This window comes from Myotis lucifugus, unplaced genomic scaffold (genome assembly GCF_000147115.1).
Source record: "Myotis lucifugus unplaced genomic scaffold, Myoluc2.0 scaffold_83, whole genome shotgun sequence".
NCBI lineage: Eukaryota > Metazoa > Chordata > Mammalia > Chiroptera > Vespertilionidae > Myotis > Myotis lucifugus.
In genome coordinates this window covers 3630580-3654645 of record NW_005871131.1, presented here as the reverse complement: position 1 = coordinate 3654645, position 24066 = coordinate 3630580, and the positions used below count along the sequence as shown (strand labels likewise).

General features: G+C 38.3%; 1 pseudogene; it reads left to right on the top strand.

Moving 5' to 3' along the window:
• Nucleotides 1–1111: 1111 nt before the first annotated feature.
• On the top strand, nt 1112–1632 carry LOC106697552 (annotated as a pseudogene).
• Nucleotides 1633–24066: the final 22434 nt, after the last annotated feature.

Sequence of the window (24066 nt, the reverse complement as noted above, 5' to 3'; positions counted from 1 at the left end):
GCTTCCCTGGAGGGTAGGACTGAGGGTAGGCCTGAGATGACCCAGAAAATCAGACACAGGCTCTGCTCCCCTCTAGGGTAGAACTGTGGTTTGCAATTGTATAATCATTTAACTTAATGATTATACAATTGCAAACCACAGAAATGCTCTGAAGGAAATGAATGCCTCTAGGAGAGTGTACAACAAAGGAGCCTGATCTAACTTGGGAGCTGAGGAAAGACTTTCTACCAGAATAGGTGCCAAAACAGATCTGAGGGCTGAATGAAGAGTATGGCTACAGAGCTAACAGAGTGCACGAAACACCCGGACTAGAGGAGCCTATGTTATACCCTAGTGGCAACTTCTCTCTCAGCATCTGGCAGTTTGACATAAACACAGATTTATAGTTGACTCCACCTGTTCCTATTTGTGATATCAGCGTACCTCAATTAATGAAAGAAAATTTAAAATTTTCATGAGTTCATGGGTTCATGAGGTCACCTACTTTCCTGAGGACACAAATGATTACTTTTTTATTTTAGCTGATACATACCTAGAGGTTGAATAAACATTTTGCAGTAAAATTACGTCAAATTTTATCAAGTTGTAGCTTTCTGTGCTATGATATTAAGGATCATGTTATGTAACTCACAATAAGGAAAATACATAATTTAAAGCAAGTTTTCTTTGTTTTGTGTTTTTTTTTTTTTAATATATTTTATTGATTTTTTACAGAGAGGAAGGGAGAGAGATAGAGAGTCAGAAACATCGATGAGAGAGAAACATCGATCAGCTGCCTCCTGCACATCCCACTGGGGATGTGCCCGCAACCCAGGTACATGCCCTTGACCGGAATCGAACCTGGGACCTCCCAGTCCGCAGGCCGACGCTCTATCCACTGAGCCAAACCGGTTTCGGCTTGTTTTGTTTTTGAGAGAGATTTATTGTTCCACTTATTTATGCATTCATTGGTTGATTCTTGTATGTGCCCTGACCAATGATCAAACCCACAACCTTGATATATTGAAACAACACTCTAACCAACTGAGCTAACCAGCCAGGGCTAAAGAAATTTTATTTTAGCCTTTCCTATAAATGGCTTGATGGCTCACCATTCACTTGAAATAATCCTACAAAACCATGCAAATCAAGAGGTTCATGTCTTCATGTTCACTTTAAGAACACTTGTGAAACTGCCCAGGCCATCGAGGATATGCATATTCAAAAAGCCACCAAGTATCTGAAGGATGTCCCTTTGCAGGAGCAATGTGTGCCATTCGGTCCTTACAATGGTGGAGTTGGTAGGTGTGCCCAGGCAAAAAATTGGGGCTGGACACAGGGTCAGAGGCCCAAAAAGAGAGCTGAATTTTTACTGCACGTGCTTAAAAGTGCAGAGAGTAATGCTGAATTTAAGGGTTTAGATGTAGATTCTCTGGTCATTGAGCACATCTTGGTGAACAAAACCCCCAAGAAATGGTGCAGAATTTACAAAGCTCATGGGCTGATTAACCCCCACATAAACTCTCCCTGCCACATGGAGGTGATCCTATTGAAAAAGAGCAGATGGTTCCTAAACCAGAAGAGGAGGTGGCACAGAAGAAAAAGATACCCCAGAAGGAATTGAAGAAACAAAAACTAATGGCACGGGAATAAATTCAGCATAAAATAAATGCAAATGAAAGTTTAAAAAATTATTTTAAATGAACTCTCTGTAGAGAATAATTATATGAAATTTGCATAAACTGCAAGAACCAAGATAGATGTTTTTGTATCTGTGTCTGTAATTATTAGTTAAACATGACACCTTAAAACGTGTTTACTAAATAGAATTAAATGTTTATTCTAGACATAAATATTTTGCTTGGGTTTTAAAAATTCTAGCAATATATTATTAACTGTAAAATAAAAAGTGAAGAAAACATAGATCAAATTTTGTAATTGTTCTTTAGAAACATTTTTTCATGCACAAATACCTATTTCATGTAAAGGCGGGTACACAGAAGCGTTTTTAACACTTGTTCAAAGTTTCAGTATCACATCAGGCCATATTTTTAAATTCATAGGATTTGAGGGGAAACCTTTTTAAAAGTCATTCATAACCACCATCTAGTTATTTTTTATTTATTTGAAAATATATTTTTATTGGTTTCAGAGAGGAAGAGAGAGATAGAAACATCAGTGATGAGGGAGAATTATTAATTGGCTGCCTCCTGCAGGCACAAAACTGGGGATGAGCCCACAATCTGGGCATGTGCCCTGACTGGGAATCGAACCGTAACCTCCTGGTTACGCTCAACCACTGAAGCATGCAAGCCACCATCCAGTTTTAAAACACTACCATTACTCCAAAAAGTTCCCTCTTAAATTTATGTTTTTCTTTTGAAACAACCATAGCCTGAAAAGAAAATTATATGTAAATGACTACTATAAAATGTTTGTTGTTGATTAGGCAAGCCCATCAATCTCAAAAATCCAATTTCAAAAATAAATGACATCCAATCTACACTCCCTCCTCTGCCCCCAGGCAACCACTGATCTACTTTTTGTTCCTTTAGAGAAGTTTTTGTCCTAGTTAAATTCAATTAAGCCAGAGAAAAATGTGGAAGAAATTGCATATACTGTAGTTTAACATGTCCATGGCACATAATAAGAGCTCAATAAATGGAGTCTCTGGTACATACCATGTATAATGCCTTCTGAATGTATTGTAGTTACTTTTTAATATTTCTTTCCTTCTTGGACCAGTGTGCAAAATAATATATCTTCAAGAGTTATAAAGAAGAGAAATACGATCCAATTCTATCCTTTCAGGTGCTTTGTTTAAATCTTCTTGAATGTTTTCATTGTCAATGAGAGCCCTCTGTAATTGTCATCTCATCTATTGTCTCTTTCTGGAGGTATAAATACCACCACTTTATAAAGCAGGAAAGCCCTGAAGTTATCTCTCTTCAAGTTTGCATGAGCCCATTCAGGTTTAATATTGCAACAACAAACAAAAGTAGTTTCATTTCATCATGTAAAGGTCCTTATTTCTCTTTTCTTTTTTAAAAAATTATCTTTATTGTTGAAAGTATTAAAGATGTCCCTCTTTTTTTCCCCATTGACCCCTTCTAGCCCACATCCTTCCTTCCTTCCTTCCTTCCTTCCTTCCTTCTTTCCTTCCTTTCTTTCTTTCTTTCTTTCTTTCTTTCTTTCTTTCTTTCTTTCTTTCTTTCTTTCTTTCTTTCTTTCTTTCTTTCTTTTTCTTTATTTTTTTCTTATTTTGTTTATTTCTCTTTTCTTGGTAATTTTTTTCTGAGTGTAAGAATTTGAAGCTCAGTATTTTTGAGATTGGATTTTTAGAGTGATCGCATTTCCAATTCAAAAGAAAACATTTTATCTAGTCATTTACACATAATTACTTTTTTCTGGGTTATGGATATTTCAAAAGAAACAAATGTGAATATTAGAATTTGTTATCTAATTATGGTATAGTACAAATTTTGAAAAGATGAGCTAGTATGGAACTTTCACAATTAACACATGTTCAGGAATTTACTCTGCATCTTTTATAGACTTAGCTACATATTCCAAAACTATGAGACTATGAACTTGAGGACCCTATTATTGTCTGAAATGAATTAGCTATGGAAACAGGAAAACCATAACTTTAATCTGAAATGTTCTTTATTTATAGATTTAAAAGCATTGGGGAGGCATAAAAATTTATCCAGGATACTAATTTACTATTTCATTGTAAAGCAATCCAAATAATTTAAATGTGAATGACAATTAACAATGAAAAATATTCAGGTAAACTGAGCAAATTTTGTGCTCAAAACCAAAGGAACTTCTTTCTGTCAGTGGAGGGAAGTATGCAAGAGAGGAGAGAGTGAGCAGGTGAGGAATCTGATGATAACATTTGAGTCCTAGGGTCCATCTACGTTTAAGCCATCTTGATTTCTAATATTCTCAGATATTGAGCCAACACATTTTCTAAGCTAACTTGGTTAGATTCCTGTTGCATGCACAAGCTGTCCTGATATAAGTATCTTCTAGTTTCTTTTTAAAAAGAAGTTTATTATTATGAAGTTTTCAAGCACACAAAAGAACATACCTAATGGACACAATAAATGAGCATCAGGGCACTCACATAAGCAGAGCATCACAAAGACCATTGGAGTCTCCTATGTGCTTTTTCCTGGGTTCATCTCTCACCCAGCCCCAAGAAGACCCACTATTTTGATGATCTATTTAATCATTTTTTGCTTTTTATTATAACTTTGTGTGTGTGTGTGTGTGTGTGTGTGTGTGTGTAGCTAAATTGTGTTCCCTCAAAATTCATTGGTTGAAGTACTAATGCCCCCCCCCCCCCAGTACCTCAGAATATGATTGTATTTGGAGATAAGGTCTTTAAAGAGATAATTAAGTTAAAATGAGGTCATTAGGGTGGGCCTTAACTTCAATATGACTGGTGTCCTTATAGAAGAGGAAATTTGGACACAGACATGCACACAGGTAAGGACATGTAAAGATATAGGGAGAAGGCAGCCATCCGCAGGAGAAGGGCCTCAAAAGAACCCATTTCTGCCCTGACAGGTTTAGCTTAGTGGATAGAGCGTCGGCCTGTGGACTCAAGGGTCTCAGGTTCAATTCCAGTCAAGGGCATGTACCTTGGTTGCGGGCACATCCCCAGTAGGGGGTGTGCAGGAGGCAACTGATGGATGTTTCTCTCTCATTGATGTTTCTAACTATCTATCTTCCTTCCTTTCTGTAAAAAATTAATAATATATATATATTTTTAAAAAAGAACCCATTTCTGCTCATACATTGATCTTGGACTTTTAGCCTCCAGAATTATAAGAAAATACATTCCTGCTGTTTAATCCACCCAATCTGTGGTACTTTGTTATGGCAGTCCTAGCAAATTAATATAGTATCCTTCACAGTATGTTGTTTAATTTTATTTGTTCTTGAACTTTGAATAAATAGGTTCATACTCCAAGTAGTCTGTGACTTGTTTTTTCACACAATGTCCTGTTTCTAAGATCCACCCATATCGATGTTCACTCTTTTATTGCTGTATAGAACATAATTCTTTGAACATGCCACTTTAAAAAAATCCATTTACCTATTAATGAACAATTAGAGTGTTTACATGATTTTTTGTTTGTTAGTTTTTGTTTCTTCTCTCAGAAACAATGCTGCTATAAATAATTTTATACTGGTTTCTTTCTGCTCATGCAAACTCAACTTTGCCAGATAGAGCCAAAGTGTTTTTTAAAATTGTTTCCAGTTATACTCCCACCAAGTGTTTTTTAAATTGTTTCCAGTACAACAGCATTCCTGCTGTTCCAAATCCTCATCAACATTTGGTATTTCAGATGTGTTAATTTTTGCCAATCTGGAAAATAAGTAATGGTATCTGATTGGTTTTAGTTGGCATTTTTCTAATTATTAAGGAAATGTTTCATCTTTTTTCTATTTTATTAATTACTTGTATATCCTCTTCTGTGAAATGTCATTTATATTTTGCTCTTTTACATATTAGATGCGCATTCTCCTCTTATTTGCTACTCTTTATATTGGGTTGTCTTTTTCTTATTGACATATTCTTATATATATTCCCAATACTAATCCTTTGTGATTTACATGAATTGCACAAATATGTTCTCAGTTTGTTACCTGTCTTTTCACTTTCTTTATGGTGTATTTGTTAACAAAAAATTTTAACCTTAATATAGTAAAATATGTAAATAATTTTCTTTATTATTAACACATATTGTCTCTTACTTAAGAAAATTTTCCCTACCCCAGAACATTCCCAAGTTGTGTGTGTGTTTTTTTAAATTTAAAGACAATTTTTAGAGCAGTTTTAAGTTTACAGCAAAATTGAGAGGAAAGTATAGAGATTTCCCACATACACCCTGCCCCCACATATGCAAAGCCTCCCCCACCATCATCATACCCCACCAGAGTGATGCATTTGTTATAACTGATGAATTTACATTGACATGTCATTAATACCCAAAGTCCATAGTTTACATTAGGTTTCACTCTTGGTGTTGTACATTCTATGGGTTTAGTCAAATATATAATGACATATAGCCATCATTATAATATCATAGAGTATTTTCATTGCCTAAAAATCCTCTGTGCTCCACCTATTAATCTCCCCCTTCCCTTCAACTTGTGTGTCTTTTAAAATCTTTGAACCACTTGTTAAAGTACTTCACAGTTTTTGACTCTGAAAATGGTATCTTTATAGTTGCTTTTGTTTCTGTAAATAGTATCTTTAAAAAATATATTGAATATTTATTATTCATGGGTTTCTTAATCTTATGTTATATTTCATAACTTTATTAATTCAGTAATCTGTAGATTTTTTAAAAAATATTTTTTTTATTGATTTATAGAGAGAGAGGAAGGGAGAGGGAGAGAGAAAGAGAAACATTGATGTGAGAGTGAAACATCCATTGGCTGCCTCCTGCATGTCCCCTGGGATTGAGCTGCAACCTGGGCATGTGCCCTGACCAGGAATTGAACTGGATGCACAGGAAGACGCCCAACCAACTGAGCCACACAAGCCAGGGTTATAGATTTATTATTATTATTATCATTATTATTATTATTATTATTATTATTTTGCTTTTCTATGTAAACAATTATATCATTTTCAAATAAACAACTTATTTTTTTCCTTTCCAATCTCAGTAACTTTTATTTCTTTTTCATTTCATTTCACTCTTACTCTTCTGGTTAGAATTTCTGTATAATGCTAAATGGGATTGATGCTGGTGGTAGACTTAAGATTTTGCCATTACAAAAAATATTTGTGCTGGGTTGGTATGGTTTAATGGTTGAGCATCAACCTATGAACTACTAGAAGGTCATGGTTTGATTCCTGATCAGAACACATGCCCAGGTTACAGGCTCCATCCCCCACAGTGTGGGGTGGGCAGGAGGCAGCCGATCAATGATTCTCTCTCATCATGGATGTTTCTTTCTCTCTCTCCCTCATTCTTCCTCTCTGAAATCAATAAAAATATATATTTAAAAAAAAAGCAAAACCAACTCATTTAACTCATCAACTTCTCCAAACCTTTAGAAAAGAAAAAAAGCCCTAGCCAGTTTGGCTCAGTGGATAGAGTATAGTATACTATAGGCCCACAGACTAAAGGGTCCTGGGTTCGATTCTGGTCAAGGGCATGTACCTCAGTTCTCTCTCACATCGAAGTTTCTCTCACTCTCTCTCTCCCCCCTCCCTTCCACTCTCTCTAAAAATCAATGGGGAAAAAAATCCTTGGGTGAAGATTAGAAAAAACACACAAAACTAAAGACAACATCTTTAAAAGATAGATATTTGCTGTAGATATTTTGTAGTTATCTTTTTGCAGGTTAAGGAAAACTGAGACTTATCAGAATTTTTGTTGTGTGTGTATTAAATCTTATCTAATACTTTTTCTGAACCTATTGAATTGACCTTATGATTTTTTTTCTCCTTTAATCTATAAATGTCATTGAGTACACTAAAATTTTTTTCTAATGTTAGGCCAATCTTACATTTCTTATATAAACCCAACTTGGTTATGATGACAGTGTATAATTTAGTTTACCATATTGTCAGGATTCTTGTTTTGATGTTTATGAATGTAATTGGCATGGAACTTTCTTTTCTTGTATATTCCTTATTTTGTTTTGATACCAGGGTTATAATAAGTTTAAATTATGATGTGGAATTTTTTCTTTGTTTTTTTTTTATTCTCTGGGGGGATTTATGTAAGATTGACATTATTTGCTAACTGAACATTTTAACGCAGCAGTTCTCAACCTTCCTAATGCCGCAACCCTTAAATACAGTTTCTCATGTTGTGGTGGCCCCCAACCATAAAATTATTTTTGTTGCTACTTCATAACTGTAATTTTACTACTGTTATGAATCATAATATAAATATCTGATATGCAGGATGTATTTTCATTGTTGGCGACCCACAGGTTGAGAACCGCTGTTTTAATGTATGTATCTTTATCTTGCCTATAACCTTCAGAGTAGTAAAGTGTAGAAAGAGATATATGAGGAATGACATTTGCAAAGTTGAAGAATAAATCAGGGTGGAAATAATTAGTGTTAACAACTCAGTCTTCCTACAGTATTCACAACATGCAACTCCCAAGAGAGAAAAGAGAAACCAATTACCAATTGTGAGGCTCTTCTCTAAGCCTAATGCTTCCTTGATGAGCATTCTGTAGAGAGGAACGACAGAAAAGAAAAGCTTTGAACTTCCATTGAAAGAAAGAAAATCCTTATTTACAGAAGACAAATTGCAGCTGATTGCTACCTTTCTCCAGACATCCATCCAGCTCCTCTCCTTTGCCATCAGGTAGTACATACTGGAGTGCACTGCTGTTTCTTAAAACGATGTGTTGCCATAGACACTGGTCCAATTCTCAAATCCCCTTCATTTCACACATTTCCGTCACAAAAGGAGTACTGATTGAGTTCAAACTCAATCCAAAAAAATGCATGCATAGAGAGAAACAAAATTAGAATCTGGCTGAGATTCCTCCTTTTCCAAACCCTCACCTCTAGACTCATTTCTTAGTTAATGGAAGGAGCAGCTTGCTTAATGGCAAAAAATACACCTCACTACTCCTTCTAAACTCACTCAATAATCCTTGAAGTAAAACCAAGATGAAAAAGTAAAGGCCACACGAAAATTCCGTTTTGTCACAAACTTCTTACTTAATTTGACAAGAGAAAAATTCTGAGATGTCCTAAATTAAATTGTGGTGACAGAGACACGGATATTTAGCCAGTTAATAGCTGTGGGGCAACTAACAGTAGACCACTCACCTTTCTGAATGAATGTTACAGCTTTGAATGAACTTCTGTAGCCACCACAAACGCCTCTGCATCCTGCATATGCGTGAACTTTCAGGACTGTTGCCTATAACCAGCAAAAGTAGTAAATATTTCTCACTTACAGACTGGGTGTCTATCATAGGATATCCCTGCCCTCACTTTTTCCCACCTTCCTCATCAGTAGCCAATGTAAATTCTTTTAAAACAACTTACATCTTTCTTCCCCGAAACATAATGTGTAAAAGCTCCTGTCAGCTTGGGAAAGTGGATCACAGATATGGTTGTCTTTTTTACCTAGCACTACTGCTGGCGGTACAGACTATATGCCTCCAGAACCTGGTCTTTTTTGGCTAGAATTTGGATCAATAAACCCTTTCTTTAAGAAAAGCTTTCGGTCATGGAAGTTTTTTGTTTAAACTATCACATTACCTGCCATTTGTTACACTGGATAGCATTATTAATAGTTTCACCTTGTATTAATGTTGCATTTCATAGATTAGAACCACTGTTCTTATGTGTTATTTCTAAGTCTTTCCAATACTATCTAGTGATAAAGACAAGATGGGTATCACTCCTACTTTACAAATTGGGAATCAGGCTCAGAAAAGTCATGCATTTCCCAATGGGAATAAGTCTCCCTGTCTTCTAATATTCATTTAGTTAAATCTACAATGTGCCATTACTTTAAATGAGTATTAAAATTATCCAGAACTTGATTAGGATTTATTACTTCATTGATAACTAGGCCTTGCTTAGCAAAAAATTAGATTCTTGGAAAGTAAAATCATCTTTATGCTATTTTAAATAATTCTTTTTTTTTTCCTTTTGGCTACAGAAGCAAAATAAGAAAAATATCTTGAAACTGCTTGTCTTTGCCAATGGTAAGGTTGATTCTATTTTAATATTGTGCTGTTATTTGAAACTTTTGTAATCTGTTGGGTCAGTTTAGGTACTGCCTGTTATGGACTGAATTGTATTCCTTCCAAGTCACATGTTGAAGCCCTAATGCCCCCTACTCCCTCTACCTCCCCTCCCCATCTCCCCCACCCCCTTACCTTGGTATGCGACTATATTTGGAAGCAGGGACTTTGAAGAGGTGAGTAGTTAAAATGAGGCTGTCAGGGTGGGCCCTAACACAGTGTGACTGGTGTCCTTATAAGGAAAGGAAACTTGGACACACAGAGGGACACCAGGGATGTGTGCACACAGGAAAGAGACCATATGCAGACACAATGAGAATATGCCATCTGCAAGCCAAGGAGAGAGGCATCAAAGGAAACCAAACCTGCTGACACCTTGATCTCGAACATCTAGCCTCTAGAACTGTGAGAAAATGAATTTCTGTTGTGGTAGCCCTCGCAAAGTATTACATTGGCCTAAAAACATGGGATCTGAGGAGAAGGAAGGATCCATCACCAATGAGAAGCATCCTTAGGCTCCTTTAGTTACTCAAGTCACAACTTGGAATTTTCAAAAAGGAATCTCCCATAAACTAAAAAAATAGAGATTAGCATTTAACTATAAATACCCGAAGGATCATTTCATAAATAGCATCCTCTATTTTGGAAAAATAGCTCCAAATGAACTGCTCATTGTCAAACACTTGACTGAACCTCATTATGCAGAAGCCTTTGCAAGTTAACAATGAGTTATGAACAGCTCTATCTTCTTTTTCTGGGCCTTTCTCCAAAAAGAATTATTTAATTTGGAATTAATTTTTGTATTCAATTAAATGTTTAATACAGAGGGTTTTTTTTTGAAACTGCACATTCACAAGAAAAAATATATTTAAGATGTTATCTTTTTAAAAGAATAATTTATTCTTTTTTACCCTGGCTGGGTAGCTCGATTGGTTAAAGAGTAGTCCCCATATGCCAAGGTTGCAGGTTCCATCCCTGGTCAGGACACATACAAGAATCAACCAATGAATACATAAATATATGGAACAACAAACTGACGTTTTTCTCCCTCTCAAATCAATCAATAAATAGAAGAATTTATTGAGGTGAAATTCACATAATATCAAATTAATTACTTTAAAGTGAATAATCCTTGGGGGTAACTCTGGAAACTTATAGAGTTTCTCAGTGTTTAGTAATCCCACTCCTAGTGACCTATCCTATAGGGAAAATCACAAACAAAATGTTTTATCTTAAAGTATTTTCTTTTTTGTTCTTTTGTTCATCCTCCTAGCATCCCAAGGCAAATTAACCTCTTCAGAACATGCCAGAAACATATATAACAGTATTTTTTTTCCAAAGTAACTGACTTGAGATGCAGGTTCTAATTGTGGTTTATCTGTCATAAGACAGGATGGTAGTGCTATCCGTGTCAGAGATGTGGGGAATGTTTTAAGATGTTGATACTGATTATGTACCATTGCTGGGCTTCTGTAAAAACGTAAAGAGGCAAAGTGAAGGGGGAGGCTCTGACCTTGGCTCACTTCTTTTTTTTTTAATATATTTTATTGGTTTTTTACAGAGAGGAAGGGAGAGGGATAGAGAGTTAGAAACATTGATGAGAGAGAAACATCAACCAGCTGCCTCCTGCACACTCCCCACTGGTACATGCCCCTGACTGGAATCGAACCTGGGACCCTTGAGTCCACAGGCCGACGCTCTATCCACTGAGCCAAACCGGTTAGGGCTTGGCTCACTTCTTAAAGATTGATACCCAGTCACCTTTTCCTGGAGCTGCCTTTTCCAGGCATTGGAGCTGGCATTTGGTATTCACTTCCTCCAACAGGTATCTATCAAGCACTGCAGGGTTCTGGGTACCAGTGGTGGACAGAGAGGCTTGTTCCTACTCTGGGGCTGACAGTCTGGTGGGAGGACGGCCGATTAAACAAGCCAGTCTGTGACTGTAACGTGTAATAAGAACCTCCACAGTAGAAACACATGCTAGGAACGCCCTACTCCCACTAGAGAAGCAGAAGCGTTTGCTTACCATTTAGTTCTAACCCCCGATTTTATAGGTGTAGACATTGAGTGCAGAGAAGGGTTGTGATTCACTTTTTATTAGTAACTAAACCAGGACTAAAACTCTTGTTTCTTAAATCAGCATTTAAAAAAATATCTCTGCTATGCTTTCTTTCTGACTTAGTTGGAAAACCTGATCTTTGCTTTCAATTTTTTTTTTTTTTTTTTTACTCTACAAGTTAGTTTCGTTATTCAAAACCCAGAGAAGAGTGCTGGCGATTGTGTAGGCTGTTGGCCATGCCAGCTCCCCTGGCCCTCTCAGAGCATGTCAGCTCCCGCTGGTTTGACCTGTGGAAAGGACTCTCCTCTTCCGCGCCAGCCCCTGGGATGAAGTCTGGAGCAGTTGGACCATGCACAGTCCTTCCAACAGGCCCTCAGGTGACTTAACTCCACTCCTTTCTTCTCAGACTAACCTTAAACCTGACACCTTCAGATTCGCTTATGAACTCAGCCTCTTTCTAAACCACAACTTCCTTTAAAGACTGGCAAATTTTTATTGCTTAACTGTTGATTATGTGATGACATAAAGAAAGTGATATTTAGTTTCCATCATGGGTCCAGACCACATAGCAACTGGTAGTTCCTTGGATTTTTATTCCATGTGACCTGAGCAGGGCAAGCAGAGACTTGGCTGGTTTTACATGTAAACAAAGTGGGGAGCCACCAGCAGATCAGGAGGGCTTGAGGGATCTGGAAAGATCTTCCTTGGAGGTCATCTGGAATCACATCATTTCAGGGAAGGAAGGAACCTGAAAAGGATCATCCAGTTTAACAAACCCTTCTAACTCTTGAATTTCCTTTACTACTTATTTGTTGTATGGATATTCAACTAGACTGTTGCCCATCCTCAATCATTCCATTAAAATTGCTCTCAGTTTACCAATGACTTTCCTTTTAATCAACACCTCTTAGGCATTTATGGTTGTTAATTACTATGCAAGCCTTTGGCTTCTGTGATTTAACTTGCTTCCAGTTTTCCTTCTACATCTTTTTTTTTAAATGTATTTTTATTGATTTCTTAGAGGAAGGGAGAGAGAGAGATAAAAGCATCAATGATGAGAGAGAATCACTGATGGGCTGCCTCCTGCATGCCCCCGACATCCCTTGGGGATTGAACCCCCAACCTGGGCCTGAGCCTGTTCCAGTGGGCCCACAGTGGGTCTAATCATGCCCTCTTTTAACTCCAGACTATCAGATAAGTTTCAATAACTCTGAACTCAAAAGGTTAGGGGCCTTAGTGCCAGGATTTTGGGGTTGCAAGCAACAAGACAACTGATTCTGGCCAATCTAAGCAAAACACAAAATAAAACAAGCTAGGACTTAGTGGAAAGGTATCAGGTAGACCTGAATTGTAAAACCAATATGTTGAAATTTGTTTCCACAGTTATAGCACCCTTCAAAGCTGCAGATTTTCCCCCAGATCAAAGCAGTAGAATATGTCAGGAAGGAAATCACCTAAGCTCAGTAATGCCCAGAGAAATGGCTATGCACATGATGTATTAGAGAAAGCACTAGAGCAATCTGATTTTATTTATTTTAAAAAATATTTTTATTGATTTCAGAAAGGGAGAGGGAGAAAGAGATAGAAACATCAATGATGAAAGAGAATCATTGATCAGTTGCCTCCTGCATGCTTCCTACTGGGGATCAAACCCACAACCCAAGCATGTGCCCTGACCTCGGAATTGAACTGTGACCTCCTGGTTCATAGGTCAACGCTCAACCACTGAACCACGCCAGCCGAAAAGGTAAAATGGAAATGATAAGTATAGAAAGTAGATTATAATTCACCAGTCTCCTGATCAGTTTTCTGCTTATTCACTTACTTATTCATTAATTATTTATCAAGCGTCTACTCTGTGCCAGGTATGGAGCTGGGTGCTAGGTGCTGGGGATGGGGACAATCCCTGCCCATGTGGAGTTAGCACAGTCTGGTGTTAGCTTAACTTAGAAGAAAATATATAGCTTGACTGGTCAAATATTTCAAATATCCAAGTCAAAAAACTTTGCCAAAGCCCACAGGAGAGTCCAAAAGAATTCTTATTTCACATTTGGGAATTAATATACAGTATTTATTTCTCTTTTTCCTACCTTTCACTCACATGCCCATTTTCCCTAATTTCATTTCTTTCTCTTTAAAATAAGATGGAGAAATTAGGGAGTCTTCAAACATTTGGATATGGTTCTGTTATTCTCAAGTTATAGTGAGTAATTCTTTCAAGGAATTACTACATTGGCGTTCTCCATGGAAAAAGGCAGCTTGAAAGACCATATTTGTGCTCATGGTTTTGTGGGTTTTTTCCCCTTGATATATGTCAGCTGTTAAATGCTCATGTGGTTCAAAAAGAAGTATCAGGAAGTTTCTGAAGCTCTTTGCAGCAGCATCTACAACAAGCAACATCAGCAGTTTGTAGGCCTCCTTCTCCCTTCCCTGTGCCCCCTGCTCCTCTTGACTGCCCACAGGTGAAGCTGCTGCCAGGGAGCACAACCAGGAGGGCAGAGTTGCCCCTTCCATGGTCTCATTTGCATCCCCAGCACTGAGCACTGGCCGGCAGAGTTGGCACTCAGTAAGTATTTGCTATGTGAATGAATAAACAAAAAAGGTTCTTAGAAAAAGAGGAGAGGATTAATCCCCCTGCCTTTCTGATCAGATTATTTTTACAGCTCCTTTGATTGGTTGACTCGGAATTGCATTTGAAATGCTAAAGATCCCAACGCCCAATAAAAAGCAGACAAGGACTTTGGGTGTCCAGAGACCTCAGTTTTCTGAGAAGTAGCACCAGGTGCTTCTAGGATTACATTGAAAGCCTATTTGGCCAGTGCTCTGATTTAATTACAAATTCTTCTTGATTATGGGCTACCTCTTGATTTACATAAGACAATTTGAATTTCAGACGTGTATACTTAGTAGTTATTTTTTTGGATAATTTTTGATACTTCAGACATTTTACTAATTAAGAGAGGTTTCTGCATATAATAAGCTTAAAGGAGGTTTTCCTATATCGGTGATAGCAAGGGAATTTCATCTCTTGCCAATTTTCATTGACTGATTTGCCTGAAGTGTCAGATTGAGGATTGTGAGCCCAGCCCTGAACCCTGTAGGGAAGGCTACTGTTAGGGACAGAGATAGAATATTGAGGACCTGCTATAATTATAAGAAATATTAATCATGCTCTGTTAACCGTGTTTTGTTCTGAATAAAGAAAGCACATTCTAACCTGGCTGGGAGTTGCACGTGGGACCTGGGTGAAACCTGGGAGTTCACCTGGAAATGAGGCCCATCCTCTACATCTAGGAGCTGCCTATTATCATGGGAAGATTAACAACCTTGTTGCAGGAAGCAGAAGCACCAGCTCTTTGAAAAACCCCAGCCCTTTGCATACCCCTAGGTCAGTGGTTCTCAACCTGTGGGTCGCGACCCCTTTGGGGGTCAAACGACCCTTTCACCGGGGTTGCCTAAGACCATCAGAAAACACATATATAATTACCTATTGTTTACAGTAGCAAAATTACAGTTATGAAGTAGCAACGAAAATAATTTTATGGTTGGGGGTCACCACAACATGAGGAACTGTATTAAAGGTTTGCAGCATTAGGAAGGTTGAGAACCACTGCCCTAGGTCTTTGCAAACCGCCAGCCCGCATTACCTATAAACTGCCTATTTTGCATACCCATTCTTATCCCTTTTGCCTATTTCCCCATGTAATCTTCCTCCTTCTATCCAATATAAACAGCTGGTTCATAGCAGAGGGCAGAGCAGATTTTTGTGGATGACCTGCAGCTCTCCCATAATGCTGGCAGTATTGGAATAAATGCTCATATATGATTCAACCCTCTCTGCTTAATTAGCTGAAGTAGTGCCGGCAGCCTGGACCCATTGGTTGTCTGGTCACATTGATGACAGAAATCAGGTTGGTGGGAAGTGACAAAACTTATGCACTTGGAGGTTCAGAAAACAACTGTTTATTCTGCACTGGTGCTGGCTCAGTGGAGTCACCTCCAGAGGCTGAGCACCATGTCCAGGTTCTGACCTTCTTTTATACATGACTAGAGGCCCAGTGCACGGATTTGTGCACCGGTGGGGTCCCTTGGCCTGGCCTGTGCCCTCTCACAATCCAAGGACCCCTTGGGGGATGTTGGAGAGCCGGTTTTGGCCTGATGCCCACAGGCCAGGCCAAGGGACCCCACTGGTGCACAAATCTGTACACCAGGCCTCTAGTATGCATATAAGATCTTTGGTTAATATCTTCCCACCCTCACTCCTCCCCTCTTCCCTCTGAGATTCATCAGTCTGTTCCATGTTTCTATGCCTGTGCATTGAGCATCTGTCCCCTGGTGATGATTGCACATCATAGCTACCGGCCAGTCGGCCAGTCTGCTGGGCGCTTAGGCTTTTATATATATAGATTAGATAAGCTTCTGGGTATTTAGGGATCTTTCCAAACATGTGGCAGCCAGGGCGGTTGGCTGATGCAAGAAGCAAGTGAGATTACAGAATCCAAGGGCGTGGTTATGGTGGAGCAAGTAAGGGGAGGGTTATCTGCTCTCGGCTTGCCTTCTCAACACTACCATGTTTGTTTATCAATGTCTTCCTCATCTGACAGAGGCAGGGGGACGCACATGTTCCATATAATTTTCATTTTTGTTCTTTGGATGAAAAGGGGACACATGCTAACCTGACAAGCTCAGGAGAGGCCTGCATGGTGGTCTTGCAAACTCAAGAGACCTAACATAACCACAAAGGATGGTCTGAAATTAAAACGTTTAATTAAAAAGCAGTTTATAGTGGGTAGTCATGTCCTAGGCCAGTACCTTCCCTGACAAAGATCAACTTTGATCTTTACTGAGCCTATTGTCTTTTTGCATCTAAGATAACGTACCTGTGAAATGTCAGGGTAACTTGTAACTTCCCTTTTTCTGGACCCCTCAGAGCACAATAATTGGCGCCACAAATTCCCTCATTGTTACTGTTATTTTGTTAATTGTTGACTGTTAATTATCCTGTAGCCACCTATGTAAAAGAAGCAGATGTCTATCATTTTACTATGTTGTTTTTTTTTAGTATTTATCATTTTACTTTTATCATTTCCAGAAGGCTTCCCCCCCCACCCCGGCCCCCTTTGCTTTCTTCCCACCTCCCTAATCTATCACCAATGGATTTCATGAAACTCACTTCCCTTTCCACCTTTTGTGGTAATTTATAAAATTAGGTGAAAAGCCACCATTCTCTGGAGCATTACCCCAATACCTTGAGATTCTGCTTCCCAGCAATTGTCCACAAATTGGCTCAAACAAACTCACAAAAATTCTTTACAGCTTTGAATGTTTTCATATGTTAACAGTTCTATAAACTATAATGCAAGACCAGAAGTACCTCTTCTGTGACTAGAGATTAAATGCAGCCAAGGTCTTCAAACCAGAGGAATGATTATAAATACATCAACGTTGTTTCATTTTGAAAGGGAGTCATTTGTAATCTTGATGACAAATGACCTGAAATGAAATCATAGAGGGAGTTCAGTTCCTTGCTAGAAAGATGAAGACCTAAATGAATTCAAAGTTGTGAGTTCCAAGAAGTCACTGATGAAGTCTGCTGAACCTGAAAAAAAAAAAAAAGGTTAATAAACTTAGTGGGGATAAAAAGAGCACAGGAAGTGGTGCCAAATAACCACAGTTTAGGCATCAGCTGTATATCCTTGGCAGTGCAGCCTCTTTCTCTGGACGGTGTCCTCATCACTGAGATATGGATAATGATAATACTTGTTCTGCAGGTGATAAGTATATATTTAAAAAGGGCCTGTCACAGAGAACAAGTCAAACAATAGACTTTTCCTTTGACCACGGAAATGTAAATTGCTGGATTTCTTTGAAAATAGTCCTTTAAACTAGTTTAACATGTTTGTTTCAAGCATGCCTCTGGGGACGTTTCTATTCTAAAAGATCAGTGAGTGTGTCAGCTACTGATTGCTTCTGAATGTTTGAATAAAGCAACACGACTCCCATGCAATAGCTGGCACGAATTTTATCTGGCAACCGGATGTATTCTGGGTTAAGACAAGTTACCCAATAACCTGAATCTACTTGTTGTTATCCTGTAGACATGATACAAGCTGCCCATTGATGCCCGCACTGCCCAGGTAAATCAACTTTACCACCTCTAGCTGCCATAGGAGTAGAGAACACAGAGCAGAAGAAATTATTCAGAATAGATGAATAACTCAGAATAGATGTATGACTCTGGATTCAGGGAAAGACGGTGTTCTCGGAACTCTTTCACACGACTCCTACCATTTTGGCTGCTCTTAGAAACAGATCTCTTTAAGTGAAGTTGCTTTTTTAATCCAATTTAGGCTTAGACTTATCCCCGAAGAAGTCTTAGCTAGGAGAACCATGCAAACATTGTTTATTGAGTTGAACTGTTTTTTCTACCTTCCTTTTGAACTTCAAAGATGAAAATCCAGGTAGAAAATGATCACTATCAAAATGGTATATCTACAAAGAGATTTCATCTGTATTTATTCTCCTGCAGAAAAGCAGTCTAACTACCTGCCTCTGACTCACAGGGAGAGAGAGTGGACAGCAGGTGAAACTTTTATCATTTGTCCAGAGTTTTAAAATATAAAAAAATTCCAGCTGGGCCCCAAAGGTCAAAGCTGCTTTAAAAAAATCCATTTGGGTACAGGAAGATCTAAAAGACAGAATAGGCCTGTTGTGTTTTGAGTTATTTAGACAACTTAAAAAAGATTTATTATGGAGGAAGTAAAAAGAAAACACACACACACACACACACACACACACACACACACGGCTGGTTGATGAGAAATGATGTACATGTTCACATGTTCATCGGGGAAAAGAAAGTTACCTACAAATGTGAGATTTAAAAATTTCAAGAATCGTCTGATAGCCTTAGCAGGCTTGGGAGGCAGTAGAGTTCAGTGGTTGCAAAGTTGGACTCTCTGGGTTAACAGACCTGGGTGCCAATCCTAGCAACCTCCCAGCCTCGGAGGAGGTAGTTCACTCTCTGTCTCAGGTTCACCATCTGCAAATCTGTGACTGGAGACACTGTTGCTGTGAGAATTGCGACACTAATTGTAAAGTGCTAGATATGGGGCTTGGTACAAAAAAGAGGGGTCAGTTATCTTAGCTTTGGTTATTTTTAAAATTCAGAGGCTGGTGCCATTGACAGGAAACCCAGAGCATCTACACTTCCAAGGTGGTTCCTGCATTGGAGGTGGGGGAGGGTGTCATCCTCCTATTGAAAAATACCTTTTTTTTTTGCCCTAGCCAGTTTGGCTAAAGAGCCCTCAGCCTGCAGACTGAAGGGTCCTGGGTTTGATTCTGGTCAGGGGCACATGCCTGGGTTTCGGGCTCAATCCCCAGTGTGGGGCATGCAGGAGGCAGCCAATCAGTGATTTTCTCTCATCGTTGATGTTTCTATCTTTCTCTCCTTCTCCCTTCCTCTCTAAAATAAATAAAAATATATTTTAAAAAAAGAAAAGTTCCAGGAACTTCAAGGTAATGTTTTAGGAATACAGGTTTTGTTTTATTATTCTTACACTGTATAAGTTACATATGGCCTTATATGTATCTTTTATAACTTTTCAAAAGTAGCTCCTTTCTTCATGTACTAGACTTTAATACATTAATTACTTTAATAGTGATACATATACTCAGACACCCATGGTTCATATTTATTTTTTATAAATGAAATTAATGACAAAGTCAAATAATACTTTATCTGATCTGTTTGATAGTGAAGCCTTTTTATTTTTCTTGATAGCCAGAAGAGACTAATATTTGTTTCTTGTTTTTGTCATATCTGTCTTTCTGTGTTCAAATTTAACTGGGTAAATTTTGACTCTCCATATCAGTCTAACCTAAAAGACAATGATCAGATTGGGAGAAAGCATTTCCTCAAGTACTTATGTTGCAAAGGGTTATGTCATCAAGAGGCACCAAAGAACTCTGGAACAATGAATTAACATCCTTGGTATATGGTGATAGCTGCAAAACTTTATAAATTGGGTAAAAATCCTTGAATTAGCTCAGCCGGTGTGGCTCAGTGGTTGAGCATCGACCTATGAACCAGAAGGTCACGGTTAGATTCTGGGTCAGGGCACATGCCCGGGTTTCTGGCTCTATCTCCAGCAGGGGGCATGCAGAAGGCAGACGATCAATGATTTTCTCTCATCATTGATGTTTCTATTTCTCTCTACCTCTTCCTTCCTCTCTGAAATCAATAAAAATATATATTTTTAAAAATCCTTGAACTATACACTTTACAATGGATGAATTTTTATGATGTAAAATATATCTTCATAAAACTGTAAAAAAAAAAAACCTGATATATAAAAAGCTATCAGACAATTGGGGGGCAGAAACCCCAACAGCTCACTAGCAAAATGTGAAAGTGATATAAGCAGAAAGTTCACAGAAAAACGTGTGTGGATGGCCAGGAACAAAACAGTAAGCTCAGTTTCACCAGCAATTAGAAAATTGCACTTTAAAGTACCAACAAGAGCATTTTTCATCTGTCATTTGGAAAATATTTTATATTTTAATTCAAATTGTATGAATTATTTGAATAGGTAGTACTTTCAAAGGGTCCAAAGATAAAAATGAAAGAGGCTCTAAAAATGTACGGGGAAAGGTCCCTCTCTACCTGTCTTTTTCAGATCTCTAGTTTCCTCCCCGCAGTGCAGCCAATGTTATTATTATCTGTTGCAGTTTTCCAGAGACTTTCAATGCACACACAGGAAATGTGTACAGTTACCACCACTTTAGCACAGATGGCCAGGCACTGCATAACTTATCTGCATATAGTGGTGTTCTCTTCCACCTTCCAAAGCTCCCCTATGAGTCCCGAAGGGGCTTACTCATTATTATTATTTTTAAAATATATTTTTTATTGATTTCAGAGTGGAAGGGAGGTGTAGAAACATCAATGATGAGAGAATCATCGATCAGCTGCCTCCTGCACACCTCCTATTGGGGATGTGCCCGCAACCAAGGTACATGCCCTTGACCGGAATCAAACCTGGGATCTTTCAGTCTGCAGGCTGACACTCTGTCCACTGAGCCAAACCAGCTAGGGCTCATATTTTTTTATATATATATATTTTATTGATTTTTTACAGAGAGGAAGGGAGAGAGATAGAGAGGTAGAAACATCGACCAGCTGCCACCTGCACATCTCCCACTGGGGATGTGCCCACAACCCAGGTACATGCCCTTGACCGGAATCGAACCCGGGACCCTTGAGTCCGCAGGCCGACGCTCTATCCACTGAGCCAAACCGGTTTCGGCATAGGGCTCATATTTTTTATAGCTGACATACTACAGTTTATTTTAATACTTCCTTATCAGTGGAAATATTTTTCATTGTGCAGACATACCACAGTCTATTTTAATGTTTCCTTATCAGTGGAAATATTTTGTCAGTGTTTTTCCATTAACACTGCACTGTACATACATCACTTAACATATGTGTGAGTACGTCTGTGTAGTAGATTCCTAGATGTAGTTTTGATAAATACAGCAAAACTTCTAAAGGTTGATTGCTTATAGGGTCAGTGAGGGTTCAGGGAAATGGGTAGCTCATACACTGTTTTGGGGAGCACTCTTGCTATATATCAAAATTTTAAAAATGCATATCTTTGACTCAGAAATTGTATTTCTAAGAATCTCCCCTACAGAAATCCTTACAAATGAACATAAAATGATATGTTCCAGCATTGTTTTAAATGAGAAAACATTTAAAATGTTTGGATGTTGTACTGTTGGACAGTTTTGACAATGAGCACATAGTCACATATCTTCTGTAATAATAATTTTTTAAAATATTTTATTGGTTTTTTACAGAGAGGAAGGGAGAGGGATAGAGAGTTAGAAACATCGATGAGAGAGAAACATGAATCAGCTGCCTCCTGCACACTCCCCACTGGGGATGTGCCCGCAACCAAGGTACATGCCTTTGACCGGAATTGAACCTGGGACCCTTCAGTCCACAGGACGACGCTCTATCCACTAAGCCAAACCGGTTAGGGCTATAATAATAATTTTTAAAAAGACAGCCTTAATGTGTGTGGCTCGGTTGGTGGGGCATTGTCCCTTGCACCAAAGGGTTGTGGGTTTGATTCCCAGTCGGGGTGTGTACTGTTTCATCAGTGTTTCTCTCTCTCTCTTTCCCTCTCCCTTCCTCTCTTTCTAAAATCAATGAAGATATATCCTTGGGTGAGGATTTAAAAAAATGACATTTGTAAGTACCAATAAAAATGCTAATAAAAGGTATCAACTACAAGACTTTTTCTTTCTTTCCTACATTTTTTTTATTAATCATGAAAAATTTCAAGTATACATAAGCACAGAAAGTAATATAACAGACACCCAAAAACCCACCATTCAAAGTTAACAGATGTTAACATTTTGCCAAATTTGCTTCAGATTTTGCTTTTGAAAAGAAACAAAATGTTACTGCTATAGTTATAGCTCTGTGCTGTACACCCTCGGGTGGAAATTTTCTTAATGTTATGTATCATTTATAATCCTTTAGAATATAAATAAAGTGCCCTTAGATGACTTAAGAGACAAAAGGTTAAAACGTTAAAAAGTTAAGCTTAGGCCCAGCTGCCATGGCTCAGTGGTTGAGCATAGACCTATGAGCCAGAAGGTCATGGTTAGATTCCCTGGGTAGGGCACATGCCAGGGTTGCTGGCTCAATCCCCAATGGGAGGCATGCAGGAGGCAACCTATCATTGATTCTCTCTCATCATTGATGTTTCTCTCTCTCTCTCTCCCTCTCCCTTCCTCTCTGAAATCAATAAAAAATATATATACTAGTATATAGATAGATATAGATATAGATATAGATATAGATATAGATATAGACATATGCAGATGGAAATATTGGTACTTAAAAGATCCAGTTCTATGGTTTCTCTTTGAAATCATCTCTTTGAAACAACAAAACTGGATGTTGCCAGTGTTTAAATTTCTTCTCCATAGGTCATAGTGAAGAGCACAAGTTTAGAATTCAGACCAGGATTTAGTTTCAATTTGCTGCATACTAGCAGTTTGACTTTGGTAAAAATTAAAAATCTCTCTCAGCCTCAGTTTGTTTATCTGTAAACTGGAGGAAATAATAGCACCTTCCTTATAGGGCTGTGATGAGAAAATGTTTATACGGCTCTTAGCACAGTCCCTGGCACATGTCAACTGCACAGTAAATGTTAGCTACTCACTCATTATTTTTCCTCTCCAAAAGTACCCAAGCACCACTGTACTTCAGGCAGAGGTTTGGGGGGAAAGGGGGAAAAATGGCCCTGTCCCTATGGAACTTACAGTCTGGCTTTTATTATTTTGAATGAGGTAGACAGTGTGGAAAGGACGTTTGATTAAGTGGAGGTAAAAGCCATGTTGGAAAAATTACTGACCAAAAAATTCAAATAAGAGACTTGAAAAATTAACAGATGTTATTCTATGGTTATTTTCAATACTTGGAAATGTCTGATATGGATGCAGAGTCTTAATCTTCTGGAAAGCCTCCCATATCAAATATCATTTTTATTATTGTGACAACTGAATGCAGTCGGTGGGTTTGGCAGTGACACCTGAGGGAACCTGTGCACAGCACCACAGAGCCAGGGCCAGGGACGTACACCACCCCATGCCCTGCCCTGTGTACTTTCTACCCCACTCTGCTCACGTTACAGCCTGGCCGAGGAGACCTTCAATGAGGCTGTGTCTGTATTTCATTTTCTGTTTTGACTTAGAAACCAACTTACAAAAACATGAAGATGAGGTAATTCTCTCCCCCTGTTCCCCCCTCTCTCTCATGTCAGTTTTACTTCAGAGTGATAGACGGAGATTTCCAAAACATTTGTATTTCTTGCTCATAAATATTGGGGGCATTTTATGACTGATCTGAGTAGCATGAAGCCCTTTGCTTCCTGGCCTCTAACACATGCATCTTTGTACATGTTTCCCCAAATTGATTACAAAGGAAAGTATGGAGTGAAAGAATTAATGACACATCACTTACTCTCTGGGGTAAAAGAATTCTGTGGAGCAGAGAAGCAGCTCCCTGGGCCTTCTCTGCCTTCTCTGAGCTGTACTCTACTCTGTGATGAAGGTGACTTCTGGTGACATGACAACTGTAAGGCCCAGGGCTTCCTGACTCAGCATTTAGGAAAGATTAACTGGGAAATTCCACTACTAGAAATTGATCTTTAAAATTGATCTTTAAAATAATTAAAAAGTAATAA